General features: G+C 36.6%; 1 pseudogene; it reads left to right on the top strand.

Moving 5' to 3' along the window:
• Positions 1 to 7,145: 7,145 nt before the first annotated feature.
• LOC121481376 lies at positions 7,146 to 8,828 on the top strand (annotated as a pseudogene).
• Positions 8,829 to 11,097: the final 2,269 nt, after the last annotated feature.

The following is an 11,097-nucleotide window of genomic DNA, read 5'->3' as shown; positions in this document are numbered from 1 at the left end:
CTCATCAGGCCACCCACCTTCCCACTGGTAACCAGGTCAGTTTGTTTCCTAAAGTTAAGAGTCTCTTATGGTTTGTCTCCTTCTCTGATTTCATCTTATTTTATTCCCCTCCCTTCCCCTGTGATCCTCTGATTTGTTTTTTTTTTAATTCCACATATGAGTGAGAGCATGATAATTGTCTTTCTCTGACTGACTTATTTCACTTAGCATAAAGCCCTCTAGTTCCATCCATGTCATTGCAAATAGTAAGATTTCTTTTTTTAATAGCTGAGTAATATATATATATATATATATATATACACACACATATATATATATATGCCACATCTTCTTTATCCATTCATATGTCGATGGACTTCTGGGTTCTTTCCGTAGTTTGGCTATTGTGGACATTGCTGCTATAAACATTGGGGTGCAGGTGCCCCTTCAGATCACTATGTTTGTATCCTTTGGGTAAATACCCAGTAGTGCAATTGCTGGGGTTGCAGGGTATCACTGTTTATAACTTTTTGAGAAACCTACAAACTGTTTTCCAGAGTACTAGCTTGCTTTCCCACCAACAGTGTAGGAGGGTTCGCCTTTCTCTGCATCCTTGAAAACATCTGTAGCTTCCTGACTTGTCAATTTTCCCCATTCTCACTGGTGTGAGGTGGGATCTCATTGTGGTTTTGATTTGTATTTCCCTGATGCCAAATGATGGTGAGCATTTTTTCATGTGTCTGTTGGCCACGTGTAGGTCTTCTTTGGAGAAATGTCTGTTCATGCCTTCTGCCCATTTCTTGACTGGGTTATTTGGTTTTTGGGTGTTGAGTTTGATAAGTTCTTTATAGATCTTGGATACTAGCCCTTTATCTGATATGTCATTTGCAAGTATCTTCTCCCAATCCGTAGGTTGTCCTTTGTTTTGTCAACTCTTTGCTTTGCTGTGCAGAAGCTTTTGATCTTGATGAAGTCCCAATAGTTCATTTTTAGTTTTGTTTCCTTGCCTTTGGAAACATGTCTATCAAGAAGTTGCTGTGGCTGAGGTCAAAGAGGTTGTTGTCTGTGTTCTCCTCTAAGATTTTGATGGATTCCCATCTCACATTTAGGTGTTTTATTCATTTTGAGTTTGATTTAAGGAGAATGACTAATGTGGGAACAATGAAATAAGTTCAAAAGGACAACAGAGAAAGAATTTTAATAAACTCATGCCTCTTATGATTCGCTGTGATTTTCAAATATATAAATCATATAGAATTACTTTTGTCTAAGAAAGTAAAAATCCTCATCATCTACTTTGGAGTACTTTGTGATTTGTTAGCTGAAAGTATCTAAATAGCATTTAGCAAACAATGTTGTTTTGTTTCTTTGTTTTAAACTAGCTTCTATGTGTTTTAGACAGGTTTGTTAATTTTGAAGAAGTACATTGAGTTAGGAGTATTGTTTTTATTTATTTTTTTAATTTTCTTTTTAAAATAGAAATAGTATTTCCTTTGTTTACTCTAGTACACTGAAAGGACAATAGTATTTTGATGTTATATGCATATGATTTTTCAAAAATTTTATAAAAAATCAATTCATTCATTCAACACATTATCTACGGGGTGTCAAGTACTAGGCAGGAACTTTATTTTCTTGTTAAATCTGTAATAGGTAGGTATGGGCACAAACAATTTAACAAGTAATACAATAATTTTATGATATTGTAAGTATTTCAAGAATAGAAGCATGGGTATGATAGAGATAGGCTCATAATCTCATCAAGGTAAAAGGCAGTAATGAGATACTTTAGTAGTAATTTTCCTGGAGAAAGCCACCAGATCTAGTCCAAGAGACCATATAGACTGGAAGTATCAGAGGGAGGAGAAATAGCAAAAAGATGAAGTTATATAGGATCCAGATAGTGAAATTTTTCTTTAATATCGTTTATTTATTTATTTATTTTATTTGAGAGAGAGTGAGAGAGAGGAAAAGGGCAGAGGGAGAAGGAAAGAACATTCAAGCAGACTACACTGAGCGCAGAGCCTGACGTTGAGCCCTGCCTCACCAGCCTGAAATCACGACCTGAGTTGAAACTAAGAGTTGGATGCTCAACCGACTGAGCCACCCAGTCACCCCCAGAGAGCAAAAACAATTTTAAGCATCCTAAGAACTTCGAATTTTTCAAAAATTTCGATCAATTTTTTTATTGATTTTCAATAATAATTGAAAATCATATGTTGATTTTAAGTAGGGGGTTAGAATGATTGTTTTTTTATTTAGAAACATTCTGAATAAAGTTCAGGAACAATGGAGGTAAAATTTTTGTAGATCATCTTATTCTTAAAATATATGCTGGCCCTCTTTTCTTATACTAGCCCTGGTATATTTTACTTCATCCTCAACTCAATCACCTAACTCGGAAGGCATTGAGTGCGTTACTTCCAATCAGATGCTATAAGAACCATCTCACAGTTGTGCTCTATTCCTTACCCTCTGTCCCCATAGAAGACAATTTTTAGCTTGAGTTACAAGTGAGTAAGACTCTAAACAAAGACAATAAAGAGAAGAATATAATCAAGAAATAAAGCTTTATCATTATAATCCACTAGGATTTGATTCTTGCTGCAACATAACTTAGTGAGACCCGACTAGTAGAGAGGTAGGCAAGATTGGAGATTTTGGAGATATGTTAAAAGATTGTGATATAACTAAGGCACAGACTGTTGATCATGAGGATTTGGAGAGCAGAAGTTGAGTGAAAAGAAACAAATTTGAAGGATAGAAAAACATAAGCAGGCTTTGTAAGTGTTGGAATATGGAAGAGTGAAGGAAGTTCGATTATGGGAGGACTGGGGGATTTTATTACTGTTGTTCATCATAACCTAAGAGAATCCCTGAAATTTAGTAAGGACTGACATTTAATGAATTATTAAGTGAATGAACGTAACACTTAAGAAAGCGGCGTAAGCTGGACTCATTGGGGGTAATCAGCAGAGTGATAATAATCTAACTTACAGGTGAGACTGAGTTTATCTAGAATAATTGTGTTTAAGGAGCAGAAAAGAGGGACTCAAATAAAAAGGGGGCATTAAATCAATGTTTCTCAAATATTTTGTATATCTTTACAGAGATTTTTAATAATTGTTCACATATTTTACATTTGCATTTAAATTTTTTTATCATAATTATATTAATAATTGGTGTATTTGTCAGTATATCACAAATATTGACACTAATAATTTAAATAAACTCCAATGGAAATTAAATACTATAGCTATCTGATATTTACTAATATTAAAATATAAACATAAGCAATTTTTTCAATAAACTCTCCTTGTTAAATTTTGTTGAATATGAATTTTACATTTGCAAAATTTTATAATTTTTAGTGTTAGAAGTAATCACTTATTGAATTTCCAACAAGTAAAAGGAATTTAAGAAATTTCAATTCTTTAAACTCTGTGTTGGAATACGGATTTAAAAAAGAGAGGTGTGTTTACCACATACTCCCTCTATGATAAGATCAAGTAAATATATATACACAGATGTCTTCCAAAACAAATTTAACAGAGTAATTTAAATTATTAAAGGACCCGTGATGATTAGGAGTACGGACATATCAAAAATTTATACAGATTTGTATAATTCTTTCACACTTGCTTTTGAATCCTTTTTAAATCCCTTTGAATTCTTTTTTTAGGTTCTTAAAAATGTCTCTAGCCTTTTGTCAGGGGAGAGGTACAGTTTTTTAGACTTCTAATTAAAATATAAAACGATGTTTTGTTTTATTGACCAGTCAAAATATTAGGTCAATTAAATTCGAAAAAATTTAAATAAAAAAAAAATTAAATTTTTTCTCTGGTGGCAAGCAAAGATAACTTTCAGAACCACCTATGTAGTTTTCTTGTTAAAAACTTTTAAATGAAAGCAAATCCTGAGGAGTCAATCAAATTAAATCCAGTGAGTGAGACATTCTCCAAGATAACAGGCTCAGACTCCAACAGAGTCAGTGTCACAAAATATAACAATAGCAGGAACAATGAAAGGAAGAGGGAGCGTTTTAGTTGAAAGAGACTAAGGAAACATGACAACTAAATGCAATGTGTCAATCTTTATTAGCTCCTATGCGGGGGGAAAAAAACTTAAAAATGACATTAACTCAGTACTGCATCTAGTGTCTGTCCGTATGCAAAATTTCCCAATATTTTTCAAAAATACAAAGTACATACCCAAACAGACCACTTGTAAATAAGAGCAATTACAAAAGCACCCGTAATATTAAGAATGATTATTTTAAAAGTTTTGTAGTGAAAAATTTTTGTGAATGAATATTTTCTTGCCCCAGATTTTGTTTCCTAAGGTCTCTAGCCATTATTCAGAAATATAGCAGGTACTTAGTCATTAAATTCCTCAAAAACAGTACTCACTATAGAATTGTTACTACCTCCAGCCCCCGCCAGGTGTTCGTTGTATTTCATCCAGTTTCTTTTCCTGGAGACCTACAACATTGCTCAGGAAAACAAATAAATAAAAAGTGACTCATGTCTCACTGTGGACTAAGGTAGCCTCTGCTAGAAATAAAATCATGAAGACAGATAATCTCTCAGGCCCAAAGCACCACCCTAGACACTCATACTGGAAAGCAAGATGTCTCAGAAGTAGTATGATAATATATTATTTAGACTAAGAACACCAAAGATGACTCAACGGATCCCTTTGTTTTCAGACAAGCTCTTCTTTTTCCTAATGAAGCAGCAACCTTAGTTTCTCATGGTTATCAAGGCTGATTATCTCAGTGTATACAGTGGTTCCTTTTTTATTTTAAGATTTTTTAAAGATTATTTATTTATTCATGAGAAACACACACACAGAGAGAGAGAGAGAGAGGCAGAGACACAGGCAGAGGGAGAAGCAGGCTCCATACAGGGAGCCTGATGTGGGACTCGATCCTGGGTCTCCAGGATCACACCCTGGGCTGCAGGTGGCATTATTTTTTAAGTTTTTGTTTTAAATTTTACTTATAATTATCTCAGTGTATACAGTGCTCCTTTATTTGTGTCATTGTCTACTCACTTTAGGAGCTCAAGTGACTGGTGGTTGAAACATCAAGTCCAGTGGAAATTTTATCATGATTCCTGGAAGGAAGAAGGCTTTTTTCCCCCCCTGAGAATCAAGAACTGTAATTTAGCAGAGTTTCAGTGTGCAGAATCAGGAAGTTTAGATTTTATAAGTAGGTCAAAGGACGTGTTGGTGGGAGAGGTTGGTCATCACCGCATTATGGATCGCTCACATGCATACCATTGCATATTTCCTATTCTGAAGGACAGGCCGTGATCCCAGAGGCTGTTGTCCTTAAAAGGATGCTTAGATGACTTTGTAGTAGATACAAAGTCATTCTGGTGACTAGCGCACCTGATAAGTCAGAGGATTCTTACGACCACACACCCATTGTCGCACTGCCTTTGCCATTATTGGGTCCCGTGAACTGAAATGATGGTATCGTGTGGGACCCCGCGTCAGTAGGTTGGGCACTTGGATAGTGGTCTTGGACGGATCAGCCCACATCACAGAAACATTGAATCTAATAAAGACAAACTCCTGACCATCCAGGGTAGAAGGGATCTACCGAATTGGTTCAGCACCTAGTGGCTCCCTAATTTCAATATATAAGGCCTGTCAAAGTCAGTCTCTGCCACTTTAATGTTTGTTAATTAGCACTGCCGGTAGGTATGATAAACATAACAAGAGGGAGTCCACACCTTGGAAATTCCTTTTCTTGCTTGTTTTAAATAGCACACTTGACAAATGATTTGGCGGTATCAGGAAAAAGCCTATGTGATGTGCGTGTTCAGATACATAGAAGGTAACTACGCACTCCTGCACTCCTAGGCATATGCGAAACAGACAGGTTTACATTTGTACAACAGAAGACGTGAAAAAGGTTGAAATCACAACTACTTGGTAAGTCATAAGATGGAAACCACCCAAATTCATCAAGTGTAGGATGGAGAAATAAATTCTAATATATCCATATAATGGAATCTTATAAAGCAACAAAACCTGAGGCACTACAACATGCCATGATATGTGTAATTTTCACAAAGGATGAGGTAAGCAAAAGGAGCAAATACACAACCGTGCGTACTATGTGATTCCATTTGCAGAAAGTAAAACAAACAGGTAAATCTTATCTATGGTGTTAGAAGTCAACGTAATAGTTACCTGATTGCTTTTGGGTAGTTGCTATGCTTTGAGTAATATTCTTACAGGTGGTGTCTACACACATGTGATCGCTAAAAATTCATAAAGCTGGACTATTATGATAGTCCAGTTTTCTGCATGTTTAAAAGAAAACATTGCAGGCATGCTTTATTTTATGATGCTTTGCTTTATTGTGCTTTACAGACACTGTGTTTTTTTACAAATGAAAGTTTTGTGGCAACTCTGCATTGAAAAAGTCTATCAGCACCATTTTCCAACAGCATTTGTTCGGTTTATGTCGCTACGTCACATTTTGGTAATTCTCACAATTATTGAAATGTTTTGATCATTATTACATTTGTTACGGTTATCTGGTTGGCGATCTTTTTGATGTTGTTATAGCAAGTGTTTTGGGGAACCTCAAACTGCACTCAGATGCCAGTAAATTCAGTGATTAAATGTGTTCTGACTGCTTCACCAACCAGCTCTGCCCCATCTCTCTGGGGCCTCTCTCTTCCATGAGACACAACAACATTAGAATTAGACCAATTAACAACCCTATAATTACCTCTAGCGTTCTAGTAAAAAGGAAGATTCACACATTTCTCACCTTATTTCATTTCTTTGTTTTTGAGAGAGAGAGAGTAGGGGGTGAAGGGGAAGGAGAGAAAGAATCCCAAGCAGGCTTCTCCCCCAGCACAGAGCTTGATCTGGAGCCCAGCCTCACAAACTCGAGATCATGACCTGAGCTGAAATCAAGATTCAAAAGCTTAACCAACTGAGCTCACCCACCTTCCCCATATACATCACTCACTTTAAGTCAAAAGCTAGAAGTGATTAAACTTTATGAGGAAAGCATGGAAAAGCCAAGATAGGTTTTGTACTGAAACAGCCAACTTGTGATTTCAGAGAAAAAATTCTTTTTGTTTTCTTTCATTTTTTGGTTTATTTATTTTATTGGAGTTCAATTTGCCAACATATAGATGACGAAACCTGAGAGACTCCTAACTCTGGGAAAGGAAAAATTCTTGAGGGAAATCAAAAGTGCTACTCCTGTGAATACACAAGTAATAAGAGAACAAAACGGCCTTATTGTTGATTTGGAGAAGGTTTGAGAGGTCTGGATCGAAGATCAAAGCAACTACAACATTCCCTTCAGCCAAAGCCCAATCCAGGGCAAGTCCCTAATTCTTTTCGATTCCATAAAGGCCAAGAGAGGTGAGGAAACTGCAGAAGAAGAGCTGGAAGGTAGCAGACATTATGAGGTTTTAGGAAAAAAGTGGTTTCCATAACAGAAAGTACAAGGTGAAACAGGAAGTGCTGCTGTAGAATCTGCAGCGGGTAATTCAGAAGCTCTAGATCTGGTAAACAATGAATGTCGCTACACTAAACCATGGGTTTTTCAATTATATGAAACCGCTTTCTTTTGGAAGAAGATGCCATCTAGGACTTTCCTAGCAAGAGGAGAGACGTCGATGCCCGGCTCCCGAATACCAAAGGACAGCCTGACTTTCTTGTTAAGAGCTAGTGCAGGTGGTCACTTTAAGTTGAAGCCAATGTTCACTTACAACTTCAAAAATTCTAGTGCCCGTAAAAATTCTGCTAAATCTATTCTGCTTACGTTCTCTAAATGGAACAATAAAGCCTGGATGAGAGCGTATCTGTTTACAACATTGGTTTGCTGAATATTTTAAGCCCACTGCTCGGAAAAAAAAAATATTTCTTTCAAAATACTATATTGCTCATTGATAATGCATCTGGTCACCCAAGAGCTCTGATGGGGATGCACAACGAGATTCATGCTGTTTTCATGCCTGCTAACACAGCATCCATTCTGTAGCCTGTGGATCAAGGAATAATTTCAACTTTCAAGTCTTATTATTTAAGATATGCATTTCATAAGGTTATAAGCTGTCATAGATAGTGATTCCTCTGATGGACCCGGCCAAATCAGCTGAAAATTTCCAAAAAGGATTCACTATTCTAGACGTTATTATAAGGAACTTTGTTTCTTATAATTTATTACAAGGAAATTTATAATCCCTACATAAATTAATATGTATATATAAATTTATAATTTCCTATAATTTATTTATAGGGAAATATCAAAATATGAACATTCACAGGAGTTTGAAGGAGTTGATTCCAACCCTCAAGGATGACTTGGAGGGATTCAAGACCTCAGTGGAGGAAGTAACCTCAGATGTGGCAGGAAAAGCAAGAGAACTAGAGTTAGAAGTGACTGAATTGCTACTACCTCATGATCAAATTTGATCAGCTGAGGAGTTGCTTTTCACGAATGAGCAAATAAGTGGTTTCTTGAGATGGACTCTACTCCTGATGAAGATGCTTTGGAGATTGTTGAAACGACAGCAAAGTATTTAGAACGTTCCATAAACTCAGTTGATAAAGCAGCAGGAGGGTTTGAGAGGATTGACTCCAATTTTGAAAGAAGTTCTACTGTGGGTAAAATGCAATCAACATCTCAGGTCAAAGATCAATCAATCATTTGTGAAAGGAAGAGTCAGTTGATGCAGCGAACTTGACTGACTTATTTTGTGAAACGGCCACAGTGACTCCAGCCTTCAATAACCTCCACCTCCATTAGTCAGCAGCCATCAACAACGAAGCAAGACTCTGCACCTGCAAGGCCTATGGCTCACTGAAAGCTGAAATGACCGTTAATGTTTTTCAATAAAAAAACATTTTTTAAAATTAAGATATATACATTGTTGGTTTAGATATAATGCTATTGCACACCTGACAGACTATAGTAGAGTGTAAACGTAACTTTTATATGCACCAGGAAACCAAAAAACTCATCTAACTTATTTTGATACTCACCTTGTTGCCGTGGTCTAGAACCAAACCCACAATATCTCCCAGATACACCTGTACGTACAAAGCGTGGAGCTGAGAAAAACAGTAGGAAACTCATATTCTTTTCAGACACAAATGCCATCTAACCAACATATGTGTTAAAATTAATAGTTGAGGGGTTGTGGTATAAGAAATCTTTGCTTTGTGGAGAAATGTATTAAGCTTTGAATTACTTACAAATAATTATAGATATTTGCATGGAAGAAGGAGAAAGTCAGTGTTGGCCCAAACCCTAGGGGCTCTCATCTTCATGAAAGCAGTAGCTGTGAGAGCCTTCCAAAGAGCTCCAATTCATGGAAATCCAAAGGCCGCTATCTTGCTGCACTAGATTCTCCGCTCGGATGCCAGAGGGCACATTACCCATTCGGGAGCAAGGCATTCCAGTACGCTTGTGTTTTTTCTTCAGCTCCAAAAGGCTAGCTTTTGTGTATCCTTAAGTACAATGATAGAAACAAACAATATCGGACCCAATTTCTCTAAATATGTGTAAATATATTACAGACATAAAGAGAAATGGACATATGCGGGATAAACCGGGTTCTGATGGTAGAAAATTCTATAGACATTGCATTGTAAAGGCAAACATCTTTGCTATACATATAATTTCTAGGTTGATGCCAGTAAAAATGTATGTCCTCAAATAATTTTTCATTGATTTAAAATACATTTCTTGAACGTTTAGTCTGCAAGCAAGAAGTGATTCTCATCCTTAGAAAATAACCGTATTCACAATTCAAAAAACAACCGAAAAAGGCTATTAGAAAAAAATCCTAAACTTTCAGCCAACAGCCCTACATAGTTCTTCCACACCCCTAAATCTGTGTTCTGTGCTGCTCTCCTGGAAGAGGTTGATTTCTTGTGTTTGGGGCTAATTCTGTTTCATATACTTTCTTTATGTTTTCTTTTTCTTTCCTTACATATTTATTTCCTTTTCTCTCACTGGTTGTTGCCCCTCAGGATTTGAATTGTGCTCAACTGTCATTCATTTTACCAACACTTTTTTTTGATATCCTAATTATGCAGTTCACAGAATTTATTAATGTACTTAAGCCTGAAGGCTGGAAAGTGAGCATATGCATATTCCTTTTAAAGATTACTTATTTAAAATTCCTCTTATATACATATCATATAATTATACATATGTATAATCTTTATATATGAGAAAATCGCTGATAAAAAATGAATTGATTGAGCATTTATCTGTAACTGTTAGCAATATATCTGTGCACAAGGTTCACATGATCCTATTGCCATAAGCTCACATATGATCCTGTTGCCGTAAGCTCACAGAGTTTAACAATGAATAGAGACAAGCCAATAAATACATAAATTATAATCTGTGATATATTCCAAAATGGTAACAAAGGTGCTCAAGTGTAGATAAAAGGGAACATATGCTGAGTTTGGAGAACTGTCTTAAGAACATGATATTGAGCCTGAAAGATGCTTATGAATTTGCCAGGAAAGGGGTGGACGAGGTGAACTCTATGGGGAGTATCATTCCTGGCAGGGAGATGGACACGTGCAAAGATCCTGAGGCAAAAAGAAACATGATGCTTTCTTGGAACCAGGCCTGGGGCAGAGTGAACAAAGGTGAGACTAGAGTAGGGCCCCAAGTGGTCAGAAAGCCATATCAGGTAGAGACTTTGGAAGGGACTTTTTTGCTTCTTATTTCACTTTACATTTTTGGTCCCTTTTGTACCATGACTACTTTGCTGATTGTCCGTCTAGCTTTCTCTTCCTTTTCAGTGTCCTCATCTGCTCATCTTGCAAATGTTTGCATCCTTTATCAACGACTTAAAAAATGGTGTACAGATACCACCTAGGAACACAGAGAGATTTTACAAGAGCATGAAACAAGACATGAAAAGTTTATCCTTTTTAAAAGATATTTATTTGTCTATTCATGAGAGGCAGAGACACAGGCAGAGGGAGAAGCAGGCTCCATGCAGGGAGCCCAACATGGGACGCAACCCCAGGTCTCCAGGATCATGCCCTGGGCTGAAGGCAGATGCTTAACCACTGAGTCTCCCAGGTGCCCCGGGACATGTAGGG

The sequence above is a fragment of the Vulpes lagopus genome, chromosome 23 (assembly GCF_018345385.1).
Source record: "Vulpes lagopus strain Blue_001 chromosome 23, ASM1834538v1, whole genome shotgun sequence".
NCBI lineage: Eukaryota > Metazoa > Chordata > Mammalia > Carnivora > Canidae > Vulpes > Vulpes lagopus.
This window is presented reverse-complemented; position numbering and strand designations above follow the sequence as displayed.